This window comes from Camarhynchus parvulus, unplaced genomic scaffold (assembly GCF_901933205.1).
Source record: "Camarhynchus parvulus unplaced genomic scaffold, STF_HiC, whole genome shotgun sequence".
NCBI classification, from domain to species: Eukaryota; Metazoa; Chordata; class Aves; order Passeriformes; family Thraupidae; genus Camarhynchus; species Camarhynchus parvulus.
The window spans coordinates 1-19,889 of record NW_022148496.1 but is presented as its reverse complement, the minus strand read 5'-3'; the positions used below and the strand labels follow the sequence as shown (position 1 = coordinate 19,889).

The 19,889-nt window shown below is 49.9% G+C and overlaps 2 long non-coding RNA genes across 2 annotated transcripts; both read left to right on the top strand.

Moving 5' to 3' along the window:
• LOC115916836 lies at positions 1–6,336 on the top strand. The gene is made up of 3 exons (XR_004061632.1): positions 1–119; positions 2,012–3,467; positions 4,538–6,336. It is a non-coding gene; the product is annotated as an uncharacterized LOC115916836 (long non-coding RNA).
• A 12,055-nt stretch (positions 6,337–18,391) lies between these two features.
• LOC115916837 lies at positions 18,392–19,143 on the top strand. Its single transcript, XR_004061633.1, has 4 exons — positions 18,392–18,472; positions 18,560–18,727; positions 18,811–18,881; positions 18,960–19,143. It is a non-coding gene; the product is annotated as an uncharacterized LOC115916837 (long non-coding RNA).
• The last annotated feature ends 746 nt before the right edge of the window (positions 19,144–19,889 follow it).

The following is a 19,889-nucleotide window of genomic DNA, read 5'->3' as shown; positions in this document are numbered from 1 at the left end:
TTTGTAGATTGACAGAAGATGTCTGGAGCTCTGAAGTTATTCTGCAGCGCTCTGACTTTTGTCCTCCCATTCTTTCAGGTGCCGTCAGACGAAATCCGTGGCAGAGAGCCCCGTGCCGGGTGAGTATTTTACACAGGAGGTGTAGCATTTTACACAGAAGAACTCTGGCATGTTGATTTATGGTTAACTGTGGTAAAGCGAATTAAAGGAATTCCAAGAATTCCCCCCCACAGCAATTCAAGCCCTGGCTCTAGTGAATTTGAGATAAGGGGTGTGTGTGTGTCTGTGTTTGTGAGCATATCAGAGTTTTTGCTGTAACAAGAACAGCCTTTTGCAAGGCAGTCAAGTGAGTGTCAGTAGAAACAAGGCTTTAATTAGATTGTGCAAGAAGAGAACTAGAAAAGACTGATATTTTGTAAAATAGAGTTTAGATAGAAGAGATGAATGAGTTTATGGGACTTCAGTGGGAAATATAGTAAGTTTAGACTGAGAACAACCTGCTGTAGAGGTTAAGCGATTAACGCCGAAGCGATAAACGGAATAGCCTGCAGGCAATTCCCGGGAGTTTTTGGTGCATTGAGAGGCTGGTGCCTTATGTGCAATGCAGAGTTTATGAGAGGCATTAGTATTGCTGTTCTGTGTCTTAAGTGTAAATTAAAGATTCCTGATCAAGCCAATTCAGAACCTGAGATCTTAAAGCTTATGTGTGAAGAATCACATCTGATACCTGCCACCTAGAGATCTCTGTGTGAGGAAAAACTGAGAAAAGATGCTGTGAGGCTTGGGGGGAAACAAGATAGCATAAGGAGAAGGAGATAATGAGAACTAACCAGAGCAAAGAGGTTCCTGAACTAGCCCCTTTTGGGAGGGGCTCACTGGGACAAGGCTGCCAGTAGGGGCGGCTCAGAAAAGAAAAAGATTTATAATACCTTATTGCAGTTAATGCTGTTATAAAATGGGAAGGTAAATGGGATAAGGTCCTGTATGCTGATGTGAGTTTTTGCTTTAAGAAATCACCCAGAATCGCAGAGTAACTGTGGGTTCAGAGCTCCCTCTGACCTACTGGTATAGCTCTTGAAAAAAAGAAGAAAAAACAAAGCAAAGAGAAGGCAAATCAAACGCGTTGTTCAGTGTGCAGCATGAGATACCAATGTATGAAGTCAGACAAAGATTATGATGCTGAAACGCAAAGCGATTACAGTTCGCAAAATGAGTACATATGATTTGTTAAAGGCTCCTCCTAAGGTAATGGAGGAAGGATAAGGATGACCTTGCCAAAAGGGAAGAGGACGCAGGCTCCAAAGGTATACCCATTCGCACCCATCCCCCTCCTGGCAGTCCAATTTCATCCAGAACTAGGAGGTAACAGACCCCTCTGCAAGAGGCAGTGAGATCAGAAGAAAGAAAAGGGTGGAATTTTAGTTGATACAGGGTCCATATATTCAGTTTTAAATAAAGCTTTAGTACCTGTGGAGAATGTTTATGCTGTACTGTGGGGTACAACTGGCCAGTCTGAGAAGGCATACTTTTGCAAACCTTTAAAGTAACATGTGTACTTAGAAGCTTTTGTATATGCTCAGTTCACTAAACATTCTCAAATGAGGAGGTTACTCTGGAGGCAAATGATATAAAGATGTTAGGCTTAACATCAACAGGCATTGAAATTAAGAAGGACATTAGTAAAGAGATATTAGAATAAGTAAATAAGTATTTTCGGGGGTATGGGCCTCTGTTGTACTAGGGAGGGATAAAAATGGCCCCCCATGGTAATCAAGCTTAAGGAAGGAACACAACCAGTGAGAATTAAGCAGTACCCCCTCAAAAGAAGATAGGAAAGACATCAGCCCAATAATTGATAGTACAGGATTGAGGGCTGTCAATAAGATAACAAAGAATTTATACCCTGTGGTAGCAAATCCATATATTTTACTAACTTGTTTAACGCCTGAGCTAACCTGGTTTACTGTTTTTGACCTGAGACATGCCTTCTTTTTCCTCCCTATCCACGAAGCCAGCCAGAAAGTTTTTGCATTCGAATGAGAAAGCCCTAGAAGCAGTGCAAAACACAGCTCACACGGTCCACGTGCCCGAAGGCTTCAAAAATTCCGCCACTCCGATCGGAGAACAACTTGTAATGATCCAGAGTCCTGGGAAGATCCACAAGAAGAAGGGGGGCCGTTGAAGTACGTGGATGATCTTCTAGTAGTCACTCGGACGAACGAAGCACGTGTGGCCTAGACGGTAAGCCTTTGAAATTTCCTAGGACTCCAAGGATACAGAGTATCAAAGAAAAAGGCACAGGCAGTGAAACAGAAAGTAATCTACCTGGGATACGAAGCGAGTGCCGAGCAACAGACTTTAGGGCAGGGAAGCCATATGCCAAACCCCAAAACCCCAGACAACGAAGGAACTCCGAACCTTCTTAGGCACGCCAAGCTAGTGCCAGCTCTGAGTTTATAATTATAGACTGCTTGTCAGACCCCTCTATGCTCTTATTGCCAATGGAAACAGATCTCCAGTGGACAAAAGAAGCCACACGGGCCTTTCACCAGCTAAAGAGTGCCCTCATGTCAGCTCCAGCTTTGAGACTTCCAGATGTACATAAACCATTCTTTCTATTTTCCCATGAAAGACAAGGAATTGCCCTGGGAATACTGGCTCAGGACTTGGGTCCATACCAGAGGGCAGTTGCTTACTTCTCTAAGCAACTAGATGCAACAGCAAAGGGTCGGCCAGGTTGCCTCAGAGCCGTAGCAGCAGTCATGCTGAATATTCAAGAGGCACGCAAGTTTACCCTGGGACAAAAATGACCGTGCTAGCGTGCCACACAGTGTCCACAGTACTGGCAGTAAAGGGCAGCCACTGGTGCGCACCACAGAAGTTCCTGAAATACCAGGCCATCGTGGTAGAGCAAGATGATGTAGAGATAGTAGAGACTAATATTGTCAACTCAGCTTCTTTTCTCAGTGGAATCAAGGAGAAGCAGTACACTACGATTGCCTAGAGACCATTGAAGCTACTTACTCCAGCTACCCAGACTTGAAAGACACTGCTCTGGACGATGCAGAGACATGGTTCACTGACAGGAGCAGCTACATTGCCAGTGGAAAGCTACATGCTAAGTACACAGTGACTACCTGCAAAGAGGTAATAGAGGCTGGACCCTTACCAACAAGTACCTCTGCAGAGAAGGCCGAGATAAATGCACTGGCCCATGCCTTGGAAATAGCAAAAGGAAAAGAATATAAACATCTGTACAGACTCAAGGTATGCATTCAGAGTCGTGCATGCACATGGAGCCATCTGGAAGGAGAGGGGACTGCTAACCTCACAAGGAAAGAAGAGACAATCCGGCTGGCGGAAGCAGTTCAGCCGCCTGAAAAGGCATATTAAGGCGCACCAGAGAGCGAGCTCAGAATTGGAGGAAGGAAACGAGCTGGTGGACGGAGAGGCAAAGAAAGCAAAAGGTGAGGTAATTATGGACAGATTTTCCTCAAAGGTAAGCCAGAATATAATAATACTAATCAAAAGAGACACACAACCACAAGGGGTGGGCTACCATTGAAAGAGAGCTGGTAATCCCTTCCCATTTTTGTGGTCACTAGTGAAGGAGGAGCCCTAGAAAACACACTAGGGCCTAATTACTTCAAAGCTTTTATGAAGTGTGGCTCCTTTCCCAGAATGACCAAGGCTGCCAGTGATACAGAGTGCATCGAAATGAAGCGTTGAATTTTAAGTAGTAGTTTCCACAGGCTTTCTAGAACACATATGCGATTGAAGGAATCATTGCCAGGAATTTATATGCCACCGTTACTCCGGTAAACCGACAGTGTAACCCTTGCCTCCAGACTAACCCCAAAAATACCCCCAGGCCGAAACTCGGTCAGACCAGGAGAGACCATGGGCCTACACAGCAGCGGCAAATTGACTTTTCAGAACTCCCAAGGAAAGGGGGGTATCGGTATTTATTGGTATTGACAGATACATTTTCAGGGTGGCCAGAAGCATTTCCCACCAGAACTGTCAAAGCTCGAGAGGTGACCAGGGTATTATTACAAGAAATAATACCACGCTTCAGAGTTCCAGCCACAATATCCTCTGACAGAGGATATTTAATTTCCAAAGTAGTGCAACAGATTAGTAGCCACCTGGGCATAGATTGGGAACCTGACACTCCATACCACCCCCAATCAAACAGCCAGGCAGAGAAAATGAATCATTTGATTAAGCAGCAGATTGTAAGACTGGGCAGGAAGTTAATCTACCCTGGCCCCAAGATCTTCCACTGACACTATGGCAAATTTGAACTAAACCTCAGGCTAAAGGAAAGCTGAGTCCTTTTGAAATGCTTTATGGAAGACCACATGGAATACAAAAGGGAATGTCCACCCACATTGGGGTGGTAACACTGGCCACCTACATGGTGGCTTTAAGCAAACAGCTTAGAGAAATTGAGAAACACATGGCTGGAACTCGGAGCAGAGAGCTAGATAGACCAGTACATAACATACAGTCTGGAGATTATGTATATGTTTAGCCTCTTGCAGAAAAGCCTTTGGAACCGCAGTGGGAGGGACCGTTCCAAGCGCTTCTCACCGCCTTCACCACAATCAAGATCAAAGAGCACAATGCCTAGATCCATCACTCTCGAAGAAGGCCCCAGGAGGCCCTTGGAGGGTGACATCAGGAGACAGTGAACTGAGATTAAGCTTACTCAGACCAAATGAGTATATTGCGGCCAGGGGTAGTTTGTAATTTCATTTACAGAATTGTTTTCTATATAATTATAACTGGAGTCTTAGAATTAGAGAGTACCTCTATTCAAAGCGATGCTGAATGGCCTCGGTCCCAGGCTTCTAATCAGTGTACTAGATCCCTACTAGAAGTAGGGAGAACTTTCTGAGATTAAAGATCTAAACCTGTCCACTGTATTAATTAATGAAAGTCAGGTATATGAGAAGCAGGAGTGGCAGGAACGAGGACTGTGGACACTTCAAGAGATCAGGAGAGAAGAAATCACAGTAGGGTGTCGGGTAGTCAATGGCATGGCTTATGAGAGACCAGCTGCAATTAGTGTCTCAACCTCTCCCGTATACAGGCACCAGGAAGTTTGTGATAACCTAAGCGAATCAGACTGTTGGTGTAATTTCACCTTGATACAGCCTGTAGAAGTGACATGCCTTTAGGCTCAGGATGCTATCAGGCTCTCATTTAGATTTAAAATAGACACTGCATTTCCTACAACAGCAGGACCTTATACAACCCACACTAGTAATCGAATAGTTCAGACCCAACCCAAACTTGAACATGAAGTGTATGAAATAGGCCCACACGTAGTGAGGAATGCCGGTGAACAACAACTGTTATTCAATCCAGAATGATCTCTGAAACGTGTTGAGTCGCTAATGCAAATTAACATCTCAAAAATCCAACCAGCCTGCCTGTCTTTCCTAAGGACATCCTTTAAGAGCTAGACAATGTGGTTACAAAGATAAGTATACCTCAGAAGCAGAATCAGAAAGGATCTAACTGAGAAATTAAGGACAGGATTGAGAGTTTTAAATGGAATTGATTCAGAAATACTGATGAATAAGCTGGCCACCACAGCAGGTAGCCTAGCAAAATTGAAGCAGCCTTAACAGTCGTCTCTATTGGCATTAGGAACTAGCCAGCGGCAGATTTCAGAAGTACTGCCAAAGTGAGAAAAGGCCAGGGACCAAGACCACAAGTTAATAGAAGAAATGCTAAGTACAGTTCAGGATAATGTGTCTTTAGCTTTCAGTTGTATACAAGCACTGTTATAGATGCAAGCAACAGCAGCTCTGATCATATGGGAAAGGGGTGAAGGTAATTTTCCAGCTGAAATTTGGCAAGTTGTCTGAGATAATGCAATTGATTTTGAAAAGAAGTTTCAATCCTGGTGGACTATGGTAAATTTCACTTATTATCCTGCTTCTAATGTGGCCACTGCATTTGTGCTTACCATATGTAATGCCATTGTTTACATTATCCATCCCATCATTGCACTAAGATTAAATCATGAAAAAAACAGTGCTCTACCCTTCAGAACATAGAGCGTGGGCACGAAAAGCGAACGAAAAGCGGCAAACAGTAAACTTAGAATCCTGCGTTACTAGAGAACAGCTGGGATTCATTTGTGAAAGCAATCCTATTAATGCCCAAGATGTGTGTCTAGACACCGAACGGAGTATTTGCCACTCCGAAATTCATCCAGTCACTGACCAGAAAACCGTGCTCGTATATACTGGTAAAGGTTGTGCGTGCCTGAGAACTGCTTGTGCTGCTGTAAAATTTGATAACAACGATGTTATTTTGTCTAGCAGAAATTATTTTAATTTTTGTCTTTGCAATTGTCGTGGGTTTACAGGAAGCAGGTTTTCTGGGAATGGAGTGGCCAGAGGCCAATAGGTGTCCAGATTTTAAATTGACACCAGGCTTGGCCACTGAGGGTGGATCACCTCTGAGAACACAGGGGTTAGAAGCAGAGCACTCCCTTGGGCTCCCAATTTGATTTCCGGCCAAGACCTACTGGGGATCTTGAAGGCCTCCCCCTGCCCGAGCTTCGAAGCTGTCCAACATGATACAAAAACCTGCCCTGGCAGAGGTAGGCCTGACCCCTCAGGATGGAAGGGTGGTGGGGGGTCACCAGGAGGCGTTGGGCAGCCCCCAGGAGAGACAGAGGGAGAGAGGCCCCATTGAAGATTTGGGCAGCCCCCCAGCCAGAAGAATGAGAGAGGGAAAGCTGGTACAGGCCTGTGGCCTTGAAGTGATATCGGCCTGTGAAGAAGGAGGGGGAAGGGGGGAGTGCAGCAGGGAAGGAGCCTGGCTGAGTGCAGGAGTTTGTTAACCCCTTCCTGGACAATGAAGACCTCACAGAGCATTTGGACCTTTCCCGGAGGGGAGATGGAGTGGATGATAAAGAAGAAATGAGCAAGTGAATGACAGTTGGAGCAGTGAGTGAGGCTGGGAGAGTAAAGAAGAGGCCGGAAAGAGATGATGGAGTAGCTGGTTGCTGGACTCTTTTTGGTACAGCCATGGACAGAACCATGCTTCCTCGTGACACAGAGGCTGCATGCAGGGGGGGGGAGGCGATGGCTCAGAACTGAGAGGGTTCAGTTTTGAGAGACCCCCGGCCCCAGGGGTAGACAAGTATGGGGGGACAAGAGGTCCCGAGAGTGATGAGGAAACTGTGCTTTTTTGAACTGGTCAAAGCACCCTTAAAAGGATAACCCTTGAAGCAGCTCTGTTCCTTGTCCAGTGGTGGGAGCGCTGGGCATGCAAGGAAGAGGTCACCATGGCCCCAAGAAGGACTCCTCTCCTCTTGATGGACTGGAATTGAGTATTTACAGGGTGATGGATGGAGAGTTGAAATTTGGAAGATGTATTGGAAATGTGGGGGGAGGAGGAAATGTTTTTTTTTTTGGAGTTTTCATTTTCCAGGTGTGTGTGTGTGTGTGTGTGTGTGTGTGTGTGGTTTGTTTTCCTTTTGTAGTTTAGTTAATAAACTTTTTTTTCTAAGGTAGAGGCCTGCTTTGCTTATTTCCTGGTCACATCTCACAGCGAACACCAGGGAAGTATATTTTCATGGGGCACTGGCATTGTGCCAGTGTCAAACCATGACAGCAATTTGTTAAGATTATCGGGTGTGGTTTTTTGTACTTGGCCCGAGCGACATTCCACCAGTCGATTAAAACCAATTACACAATGTATCACAGTCTATCACCTACTCCTATTGGAACGGACATTACATTGGCGAAACAATTAATTAAGACCTACTGGGGATCTTGAAGAAAAACCCAAGAAAGCAGAGAGAACTGTCCAACATGATACAAAAGGAAATAACCAGAATTCTGCAAAGAATAAAACAAAATGCAGATCATCACTGGTGGGATGTGATCTTTGGGTGGTCACCAACTGCAAATGGAATCTTTAATAAGTTGTGTCATCCCATTGTAGTTTTGTTAATATTAGTTAGAATAAGTTTAAGATTATCCATTATATAGCTAATTTGGAATTAGAGAATGCTACAGCGAATAGCTGTGTTAATCTCCTTATCAAACATACATGGTAAAGCACTAAAGTACACTTATTGTCATAGCAATTTGCATGAAGTAAAAAATTTACTTCTTTTTTTAGGAAAGGGGGGAATGAGGCAGAGTGGAAATTTTCCAGGGTAGAAATCCATTTTGATTTAAGTGAAATGTACATTTTTGAGTTGAGTCTGTGGTTAGAAAACATAGCTACTTAGCCTGACTGCAAAGCCTAGGCTCAGAGAAACTACTTCAGAGAAGGACAGAGATAAGGGGGAGGGAGACAGAGGGTGATAGAGAGAGACAGAGAGACTGCTGTGAGAGCAAGTCAACCTGACCTAGGAATTCTTTCTGATAAAGAAGAACTAGCGGCAAATGTCACATGAAATTGGTAAAAATGAATATGTACGAACCTATTGTGAAATTGTGCGCATATGCATTTGAGAGAGGGATAAAAAGAGACCTGAAGTTCCCAGAGGTACGCATGTCATTTTAAGGGAACGATTCCCACACGCGTCCAGCACTGTAATAAACTCACCGGCTTTACAACTTTCACAAAAGACGTGGAGTTTTGATTATCTCCGCAAAACACTGGTGTTCAGCGGCCTGTGCCCCTGAGCGGCCAGGCTGGCTGCTGAAATTTTACATTGCGCAGGATGCCTCCGAGACCCAAGCTGCCACCTGTGCCAAGTCGAGCTGGTTTGAGAGTTCCAAGCGCTTCCTGCAATCTGCCATGAGGAACCCGGACTGGTGAGTTTTCTTCTACTGCGAAAGGGCTGGCATTGGTCTTCAGGAGGCCTTGCCTGGAGTGGCTGGCTGCCTGCTGAAATTCTGCATTGCCAAATATGCCTCCCAGACCCAAGCTGGCAGTAGTGGCAACTCCAGCTGCTTTGACCATGCCACGTGGCTCCTGCCAGCTGCCATCAGGAACCTGGGCTGCTGAGTTACACTTACCTGTTTAAAGGACCAGCATTGGTGTTCAGGGCCCAGGGGCCCTTAGTGGCCGTCTGGCTCCTGAAATTCGGCATTGCGCAGGATGCCTCCCAGACCCAAGCTGCCACCACCACAAAGTCAGGCTGGTTTGACAGTGCCAAGTGTCTCCTGCAATCTGCCATCAGGAATCTGGGCTGGTGAGTTTTCTTCTTCTGGGAAAGGGCCAGCGTTGCTGTTGAGGGGCTTGTGGCCTGGCATAGTCGGGTGCCTGCTTAAATTCCGCATTGTGCAGGATGCCTCCCAGACCCAAGCCAGCGCCACCACAAAGTCAGGCTGGTTTGACAGTGCCAAATGCCTCCTGCAAACTGACCTCAGGAACCTGGGCTGCTGAGTTTTGTTTTCCAGGACAAAAGGGCCGGTGTTGGTGTTCAGGGGCCTGTGACCTGGGTGGCCAGCTCCCTGCTCAAATTCCACACAGCGCAGGATGCCTCCCAGACCCAAGCTGGCAGTAGTGGCAACTCCAGCTGCTTTGACCATGGCACGTGGCTCCTGCCAGCTGCCATCGGGAACCTGGGCTGCTGAGTTACGCTTACCTGTTTAAAGGACCAGCATTTGTGTTCAGGGCCCAGGGGCCCTTAGTGTTGGCTCCTGAAACTTCGGGCCCCAGGGCCACCTGTGCCCAGTCAGGCTGGTTTGAGAGTCTGGCTCCTGCAATCTTCCATCAGGAACCCGGTCTGAGTTTCGCATTGCACAGGATGCCCCTTCCCTGCTGAAACTTCCATTGCACAGGATGCCTCACAGACCCCAGCTGCCACCACAAAAAGTCAGGCTGGTTTGACAGTGCCAAGTGTCTCCTGCAATCTGCCATCAGGAATCTGGGCTGGTGAGTTTTGTTTTCCAGGACAAAAGGGCCAGTGTTGGTGTTCAGGGGCCTGTGACCTGGGGCTGGCTGGCTCCCTGCTCAAATTCCACACAGCAGCAGGATGCCTCCCAGACCCAAGCTGGCACCAGTGGCAACTCCAGCTGGTTTGACCATGGCAAGTGGCTCCTGCCATCTGCCATCAGGAACCTGGGCTGCTGAGTTTTGCTTACCTGTTTAAAGGACCAGCATTGTTGTTCAGGGCCCAGGGGCCCTTAGTGGCCGTCTGGCTCCTGAAATTCGGCATTGCAGGATGCCTCCCAGACCCAAGCTGCCACCACCACAAAGTCAGGCTGGTTTGACAGTGCCAAGTGTCTCCTGCAATCTGCCATCAGGAATCTGGGCTGCTGAGTTTTTTTTCCAGGACAAAAGGGCCCGTTGGTGTTCAGGGGCCTGTGACCTGGGTGGGCTGCTCCCCGCTCAAATTCCACCCACAGCCACCCACCAAAGCAGGATGCCTCCCAGACCCAAGCTGGCAGCAGTGGCAACTCCAGCTGCTTTGACCATGGCACGTGGCTCCTGCCATCAAAACCTGGGCTGCTGAGTTACCTTATCTGCTTAAAGGACCAGCATTTGTTGCCTCCCAGACCCAAGCTGCCACCACCACAAAGTCAGGCTGGTTTGACAGTGCCGTTCAGGAATCTGGGCTGGTGAGCCTTGTTTTCCAGGACAAAAGGGCCATCATTGGTGTTCTGTGGCCTGCTGGCTCCTGCCAATCAGGAACCTGGGCTGCTGAGTTACACCTGTTTAAAGGACCAGCATTTGTGTTCAGGGCCCAGGGGCCCTTGGTGGCCGCCTCCTGAAACATTGACCCTCCCAGACCCAAGCTGCCACCTGTGCCCAGTCGAGCTGGTTTGAGAGTCCCAAGCACCTCCTGCAATCTTCCATCAGGAACCCGGTCTGCTGAGTTTTGCTTACCTGAGAAAAGGGCCGGCGTTGTTGTTCGGTAGCCTTTGGCCCGGAGTGGCCGTCTGGCTGCTGAAACTCGGCATTGCACAGGATGCCTCCCAGACCCCAGCTGCCACCACCGCAAAGTCAGGCTGGTTTGACAGTGCCAAGTGTCTCCTGCAATCTGCCATCAGGAATCTGGGCTGGTGAGTTTTGCTTTTCTGTGACAAAAAGGGCTGACATTTGTTTGCTGTTCAGGGGCCCAGGGGCCCTTAGGGGCTGGCTGGCTGCTGAAATTCTGCATTGCACAGGATGCCTCCCAGACCCAAGCTGGAACCAGTGGCAACTCGAGCTGGTTTGACAGTGCCAAGTGTCTCCTGCAATCTGCCATCAGGAACCTGGGCTGCTGAGTTTTTCCAAACTTTTCCTGGGAAAAGGGCCAGCGTTGTTGTTCAAGGGCTTGGTAGCCTGGCATAGTCTGGCTGCTGAAACTCGGCATTGCACAGGATGCCTCCCAGACCCAAGCTGCCACCACCACAAAGTCAGGCTGGTTTGACAGTGCCAAGTGTCTCCTGCAATCTGCCATCAGGAATCTGGGCTGGTGAGTTTTGTTTTCCAGGACAAAAGGGCCGGTGTTGGTGTTCAGGGGCCTGTGACCTGGGTGGCCAGCTCCCTGCTCAAATTCCACACAGCGCAGGATGCCTCCCAGACCCAAGCTGGCAGCAGTGGCAACTCCAGCTGCTTTGACCATGGCACGTGGCTCCTGCCAGCTGCCATCAGGAACCTGGGCTGCTGAGTTACGCTTACCTGTTTAAAGGACCAGCATTTGTGTTCAGGGCCCAGGGGCCCTTAGTGGCCGTCTGGCTCCTGAAATTCGGCATTGTGCAGGATGCCTCCCAGACCCAAGCTGCCACCACCACAAAGTCAGGCTGGTTTGACAGTGCCGAGTGTCTCCTGCAATCTGCCATCAGGAATCTGGGCTGGTGAGTTTTGTTTTCCAGGACAAAAGGGCTGGTGTTGGTGTTCAGGGGCCTGTGACCTGGGTGGCCAGCTCCCTGCTCAAATTCCACACAGCGCAGGATGCCTCCCAGACCCAAGCTGGCAGCAGTGGCAACTCCAGCTGCTTTGACCATGGCACGTGGCTCCTGCCAGCTGCCATTGGGTACCTGGGCTGCTGAGTTACGCTTACCTGTTTAAAGGACCAGCATTGGTGTTCAGGGCCCAGGGGCCCTTAGTGGCCGTCTGGCTCCTGAAATTCGGCATTGCGCAGGATGCCTCCCAGACCCAAGCTGCCACCTGTGCCCAGTCGAGCTGGTTTGACAGTCCAAGTGTCTCCTGCAATCTGCCATCAATCTGCCATCAGGAATCTGGTCTGGTGAGTTTTGCTTCTTCTGAGAAAGGGGCCAGCGTTGTTGTTGAGGGGCTTGTGGCCTGGCCATGGCAGTGGGGTGCCTGGCTGCTGAAACTTCCCGGCATTGCACAGGATGCCTCCCAGACCCCAGCTGCCACCACCGCAAAGTCAGGCTGGTTTGACAGTGCCAAGTGTCTCCTGCAATCTGCCATCAGGAATCTGGGCTGGTGAGTTTTGTTTTCCAGGACAAAAGGGCCGGTGTTGGTGTTCAGGGGCCTGTGACCTGGGTGGCCAGCTCCCTGCTCAAATTCCACACAGTGCAGGATGCCTCCCAGACCCAAGCTGGCACCAGTGGCAACTCCAGCTGCTTTGACCATGGCACGTGGCTCCTGCCATCAAAAACCTGGGCTGCTGAGTTACACTTATCTGCTTAAAGGACCAGCATTTGTGTTCAGGGGGCCAGGGGCCCTTAGTGGCCGCCTGGCTCCTCCTGAAATTCGCATTGCGCAGGATGCCTCCCAGACCCAAGCTGCCACCACCGCAAAGTCAGGCTGGTTTGACAGTGCCGAGTTTGTCCTGAAATCTGCCATCAGGAATCTGGGCTGGTGAGTTTTGTTTTCCAGGACAAAAGGGCTGGTGTTGGTGTTCAGGGGCCTGTGACCTGGGTGGCCAGCTCCCTGCTCAAATTCCACACAGCGCAGGATGCCTCCCAGACCCAAGCTGGCAGTAGTGGCAACTCCAGCTGCTTTGACCATGGCACGTGGCTCCTGCCAGCTGCCATCGGGAACCTGGGCTGCTGAGTTACACTTACCTGTTTAAAGGACCAGCATTTGTGTTCAGGGCCCAGGGGCCCTTAGTGGCCGTCTGGCTCCTGAAATTCGGCATTGCGCAGGATGCCTCCCAGACCCCAGCTGCCACCACTGCAAAGTCAGGCTGGTTTGACAGTGCCAAGTGTCTCCTGCAATCTGCCATCAGGAATCTGGGCTGGTGAGTTTTGTTTTCCAGGACAAACAGGCCGGTGTTGGTGTTCAGGGGCCTGTGACCCGGAGTGGCCGGCTCCCTGCTCAAATTCCATGCAGCGCAGGATGCCTCCCAGATCCAAGCTGGCACCAGTGGCAACTCCAGCTGCTTTGACCATGGCACGTGGCTCCTGCCATCAAAAACCTGGGCTGCTGAGCTACACTTATCTGCTTAAAGGACCAGCATTGGTGTTCAGGGCCCAGGGGCCCTTAGTGGCCGTCTGGCTCCTGAAATTCGGCATTGCGCAGGATGCCTCCCAGACCCAAGCTGCCACCACCACAAAGTCAGGCTGGTTTGACAGTGCCAAGTGTCTCCTGCAATCTGCCATCAGGAATCTGGGCTGGTGAGTTTTCTTCTTCTGGGAAAGGGCCAGCGTTGCTGTTGAGGGGCTTGTGGCCTGGCATAGTCGGGTGCCTGCTTAAATTCCGCATTGCACAGGATGCCTCCCAGACCCCAGCTGCCACCACCACAAAGTCAGGCTGGTTTGACAGTGCCGAGTGTCTCCTGCAATCTGCCATCAGGAATCTGGGCTGGTGAGTTTTGTTTTCCAGGACAAAAGGGCCGGTGTTGGTGTTCAGGGGCCTGTGACCCAGAGTGGCCAGCTCCCTGCTCAAATTCCACACAGCGCAGGATGCCTCCCAGACCCAAGCTGGCAGTAGTGGCAACTCCAGCTGCTTTGACCATGGCACGTGGCTCCTGCCAGCTGCCATCAGGAACCTGGGCTGCTGAGTTACGCTTACCTGTTTAAAGGACCAGCATTTGTGTTCAGGGCCCAGGGGCCCTTAGTGGCCGTCTGGCTCCTGAAACTCGGCATCGCGCAGGATGCCTCCCAGACCCAAGCTGCCACCACCACAAAGTCAGGCTGGTTTGACAGTGCCAAGTGTCTCCTGCAATCTGCCATCAGGAATCTGGGCTCGTCAGTTATGCTTACCTGTGTAAAGGGCTGACATTTGTGTTCAGGGCCCAGGGGCTGGCTGGCTACTGACATTCTGCATTGCACAGGTGCCTCCTAGACCTGAGCTGGAAGCAGTGGCAACTCGAGCTGGTTTGACAGTGCCAAGTGGCTTCTGCAATCTGCCATCTGGAACGTGGGCTGGTGAGTCTTGATCGCCAGGGAAAAGGGCCAGCATTGGTGTTCAGGGGCCAGTGGTCCGGAGAGGCGGGCTCTCTGCTGAAATTCCGCACGGCGCAGGATGCCTCCCAGACCCAAGCAGGTCCCAGTGCCCACTCGAGCTGACTTTAGAGGGTCAAGTGCCTCCTGCAATCTGCCATCAGGAACCTGAACTGCGGAGTTTTTCATCTTCTGGGAAAGGGCTAGCGTTGTTTTTTGGGGGCCTGCGGCCTGCAGTGGCCTGCTGCCAGCTGAAATTCCTCATTGCGAAGTATGTTGGCCAGACCCAAGCTGGTACCAGTGCCAACTTGGGCTACTTTTAGAGGACCATGTGCCTCTTGCCAGCTGCCTTCAGGAACCTGGGCTGCTGAGTTTCGTTTGCTAGGGAAAACTGCCAGCATTGATGTTCAGGGACCAGTGGTCTGGAGAGGCGGGCTCTCTGGTGAAGTTCTGCATTGCCAAATATGCCTCACAGACCCAAGCTGCCAGCACTGCAAAGTCAGGCTGCTCTGACATTGCCAAGTCCCTCCTTCAAACTGACATATCTAATCTGGGCTGTTGAATTTTGCTTACCTGGGAAAAGGGATGGTGTTTTGGTTTGGGGGCCTCTGGCCCTTAGTGGCAGTCTGGCTGCTGAAATTCTGCATTGCGCAGGATCCCTCCCAGACCCAAGCTGCCACCACTGCAAAGTCAGGCAGGTTTGACAGTCCCAAATGCCTCCTGCAAACTGACCTGATTAATCTGGTCTGGTGAGTTTTGCTTCTCAGGGAAAAGGGCCGGCGTTGTTGTTCAGGGGCTCTCTGGGCCGGAGCGGCCATCTGGCCGCTGAGATTGCGCATTGCGCAAGATGCCTCCTAGACCTCAACTGGAATTTCTGCCAACTTGAGCTCGTTTGAGAGTCCCAAGTGCCTCCTGCAATCTGCCACCAGGAACCTGGGATTGTGAGTTCTGTTCGCTGGAGAAAAGGGCCAGCGTTGGTTTCAGGGGCGCTAAGGCCCGGAGTGGCTGGCTGCTTGCTGTAATTCCGCATTGTGCAGGAGACCTCACAGAGCCAAAGTGCCACCGCCACATAATTAGGCTGCTACGACAGTGCCAAGTGCCTCCTTCAAACTGCCACCAGGAACCTGGACTGGGGAGTTTTCCTCTTCTGGGAAAGGGCTGGCCTTGTTGTTCGGGAGCCTGTGGCCCAGAGCAGTTAGCTGGCTCCTGAAATTCCATATTGCGCAGGATGCCTCCCAGACCCAAACTCCCACCACCGCAAAGTCAGGCTGCTTTGACACCGCCAAGTAGCTCCTGCAAACTGACCTCAGGACCCTGGGCTGGTGAATGTCGTTTGCCAGGGAAACGGGCCAGTGTTTATTTTAGGTGCCTCAGGTCCGGAGCGTCCAGCTGCCCGCTGAAAGTCCACCTTGCGCAGGATGCCTCCAGGACCTAAGCTGGCACCACTTGCAGCTCGGGCTGGTTTGAGCGTCTTAAGGTGCTCTTGTAATTTGCCATCAGGAACCTGGTCCGGTGAGTTTTGTTTTCCAGGGAAAAGGGCCTGCTTCGGTGTTTGGGGTTTTATGGCCCCGAGTGGCCATCTTAAATTCCTCATTGCACAAGATGCCTTCCAGACCCAAGCTGGCACCAGTGAAAATTGGGGCTACATTAACAGTACCAAGTGCCTCTTGCAAACTGATACCAGGAACCTGGGCTGGTTAGTTTCGTTTACCTAGGAAAAGGGCCAGCATTTTTGTTAAGGGCCTGTGGCCCAGAGCGGCCGGTTGAAAATTGCGCATTGTGCCGGATGTCTCCCGAGACCCTAGCTGCCACCACCAGAAAGTCAGGCTGCTTTGTGAGTCTTAAGTGCCTCCTGCAAACCTTCCCCAGCTGTCTCTCGTTGTTAAGCGTTTTGATTGAGGGCAAAATTTCTCTTTTTTCATTGCTGGAGGGATCTAAATTGAGGAGAACCCTTCTTTTCACAATAGTTTTGAAGAATAAATTAAAGGGCAGAATTGGTTTATTTGCCATTTTATCAGTTTCAGTGGAGCTAACTGCCCTGGGTTCCAATTTTTACAGGTTCACTTGAAGGAAACTCTGTCTTTCTCAGCATTTTATGGATTTAAATATTCATTTCTGGGCACTTCTTTCTGTGCTTTTGGACCAGCTTTCTCAGAGAAGGGTGAGCCTGGCATGTTCTTAACCCTTACGCTGCCCAGGAGGTTTTTTTTTTTTTCTTATTTTTGTTTATAATGTAGATAGGCCTAATTAGGAGTCCCAAAGAGACTTAGTCTATTTATATCATTAGTATTCTTCTCCACCCTACTTAGTCACACATGATGTACTGCTCAGTAATCACCAAGAAATAATTATGTAAGTTAACAGTAAATTACCCAATTTATCTAGCTATGCTTCCTAAACACAAAGTTTTACGTCTTACCGGTTTTCTGTTTTTCTGCTCCAAGTAGTTGTTGCAAAAAAGAAAGCACCGTTATTTTTCTGAAGAGTTCTCTTCTATAACAAGCCCTTTACTCCCCTTGAATTTGAGTCAGAGGAGCCAAACAGCTGCAGTTACTCTGAGGGCTTTTATACCCGGTGGGATTTGCCCCCTCCCCTTTCCCGGGCATCATGGGAACGAGAGGCGGGCACAATCAGGGGTATATTAACCCCAGCCTTTGCTGAGGGCCTTCATTCCCTCCCTGGGATCTGATGGGATAAGAGCTCTCCTCTCATTTCAGTGAAGAGGCTCTTTCAGCTTATCTGAGCTTATTTTCAGCAGGTGTTTCTGGTCATCTAAAGCCACAGAGGCTTTGAAGGTACTGTGAAGAAAACAGCATGGAATACAGGGAGTATTTAAGTTCACAATTCTGGGTTTTGTGTTTAGGGGTGCTAAAGCACATTTGTAATTTCTAGTTTTGTTCTTATCTTGTTTGGTTGTTTTTTTTTTTTAGGAGGAGCACAGCTTCCAGAGATTCCAGGTTGTGTCAAGTACAACACTTTTTTCAGCAGATTCATCATGTCACAAGAGGGATCTGCGCAGTGTCAAGGATGATGTTTGAGATTGAGGCTTCAGGTGAGCGGAGGATTGTAATTAGGAGAGCAGGTATCTGGTTAGGAGTTATTGCGGGGGGGCGGTTTGCAGGCAGCAGGGTGAGAAAGGATGTTTATTTGAGGGCCCCCTCCCTGAGGCTTTTCAGAAGCATAGCAGAGGCATTCACATGTCTTACAGCACACAAGGTCATCCACTGCAGTCACAGGAATACCATTTAACTTTGCCCTTTTCTAACCCAGGTGCTACTCCTAATAAAGGCCACAGCCTTGGAATCAGGATGAAGCTGGAGCCTGAAGGAGCCAGGCACACTCAGGAGAGGGCAAGTAGCTGACTTGCTGGGATTTGGCCCACATAACTCTGTACTCATACTGTGGTTTTGGTTTGCTTTATTGTAGCTGACTGAGAGGCTAACAGGTGATCACTGGGCCCTCTGAGGCAGACTCATTTGAAGTGCAACGTGGATCAACATCACCCGTCCTCCAAAAGATAAGTTGGGGGCCATGGTCCAGAGATGGGATGATGGGAAAGCAGCAGGTTGGGAGTTCTTGGGGCAGGTTTAAAAATTAGCAGAGGGAAAAGCAGTCTTCTCCAAGGGGCCTCTTAGGACAGCTAAAGGGAGAAGCTCTGATTTTGATGGCAGCTTTCAGGCAGGCAGCGCAGAACAGTTCCGGTCCACGTCGTGTTGTCCGGTGTACCGTGTTACCTAGTGTGGCTTTGGGGTCCCTTTTGCCTTTTCCCCTCCAGGCCCTCACCACAAGCCTAATGTGTCGTGTCTAACGTCCCCCCCATTTGTCACGTTCTGTGTCACGGGTGCCTGCACATGTTTGCACTGGAGCTGCTCTACCCTGCCTCACAGCCTGCTGCAATAGGACAAGTCCAGGGACTTGCGGTTTGTGGGGTGTTGCCGGACTCTAGATGATATTCCTAGATAGGCAGAAGATGCTTGGAGCTGTGAAGTTATCCTGCAGCCCTTTGACTTTTGTCCTCACTTTCTTTCAGATGCAGAGGATAAAATCCAGGGGGAAATCCATTGACCTCCTCCTAGGTGAGGAGGTCCCCCGAGCAGGTCAGTCACTGTTTGTCTCTGCAGGGGGAGTGTAAAGTGTGACTATCTTACAGCACTGTTCTTTGTCTTTTTAGGAAGAAAATCTGGATACCAGCAGTCAAGGTGAGCAGTGGAGAGAAGCAGTTGTTATTGCTCAGCTCTCAATTTTTGGTGCAGCTCTAAGTTTCCATTCTCGTTTGTGCGCTGTAGGCAATCCACTCGGAGTATGCCAAGTCGCCGTCACCGACCGGCCGACGCGCCGAGTTTCCTGCTCTCGTGAGCCCCGTGGATGTATTACAGGACCTGATGGTGAAGCCCTGAACTTTTCTATTTAAAGGTGCCATCCAGGTGGCCTTTGGCAACTGCCAAGGAGTCGGGGTGAGTCGGGGAAGTAGGGAGGAGGAGCGAGGGTCCACTCAGGTTTCAGCCATGAGAAATCACCTCATCTCCTCTTTACCCAGGCACCCCCTGTGACGAAGGCCTCGGTCTCGAAGCGTGTGAGCCCAGGCAGCTGGGCATTCCTAGGAGCATGGTGAGTAGCAGACTTGTGGGGGTTTTGGCCGATGGGCTGCCAAGATCAGGCACTGATGTTTGGTTTTCTTTAATCTAGCTGTCTAAGAGACCAGAGCCCGGTGACAGCAGGACCTTCCCGGCTGACGAGGTGGCCTTTCTTCGTACCTGAGACCGGCATCCCCAGATGTCTGAGAGATAAGTAGAGGGCCACGGCCCACAGAGGGGATTAAAGCAGGGTGCTGGTTTGGGAATTACCGGGAGGGGTTTTTGAGTCCATTTGGAGGTGGGGGTGTTCATGAGGTGGCCCCTTAGGCCCCATAAAAGCGAAAGTCTCACTTGTGATCACAGCGCTGATGTGCGCAGGGCAGAGCAGTCCCGGTGTGTCTGGTGTCACTTGTCTATTGTGCCTTATGTGTTGTTTGTGTATCTCATGTCTTTTACCTCAGCCCCCTGAGGGGCCTGTCAGGAACCTCGGCATCATTCTTAGCATCTGCGATCTCTGCATTCCTTGGCCTGGCACCCAGGCCCTAGAACCTTTGACTCGGGAGCTCAGACAGGCATCAGAGTCTCTTCTCTCTTTGGAAGCATCCGGTCAGATGTCTTTTCAGGTCTTGTTCTGAGCTGTACGGACAGCTATGCCCCGCCAGCATCCATTGTGGCGGACTAGGACTTGAAAGAATGTGAGGACAGGTAGAGGCTTCTGACTGTAGGATTCTCGGGCGTCCATCTTTGCAGTTCTTGGAATAAATGATTCAGTTAGCATCTTCTTCCTCCAGGGTTCTCTGAGCCTCATCAGCTCACCATCGGTCTCAGCTCAGTCATGTCATTTTGCATTCTCTCAGTCCCTGCAGCCATTTTCCTTGCCAAGTGTTTTTCTCTCCGTGTCTCGTGTCCTTTGTTTGTCACGTCCTGTCTGTCCTGGGTCACGGGTGTTTGCACATATCTGTGCCGGAGCTGCTCTGCCCTGCCGCACAGCCTGGTGCAATAGGAGAACTCCCGGGGACTTGAAGTTTGTAATGTGGGGTGT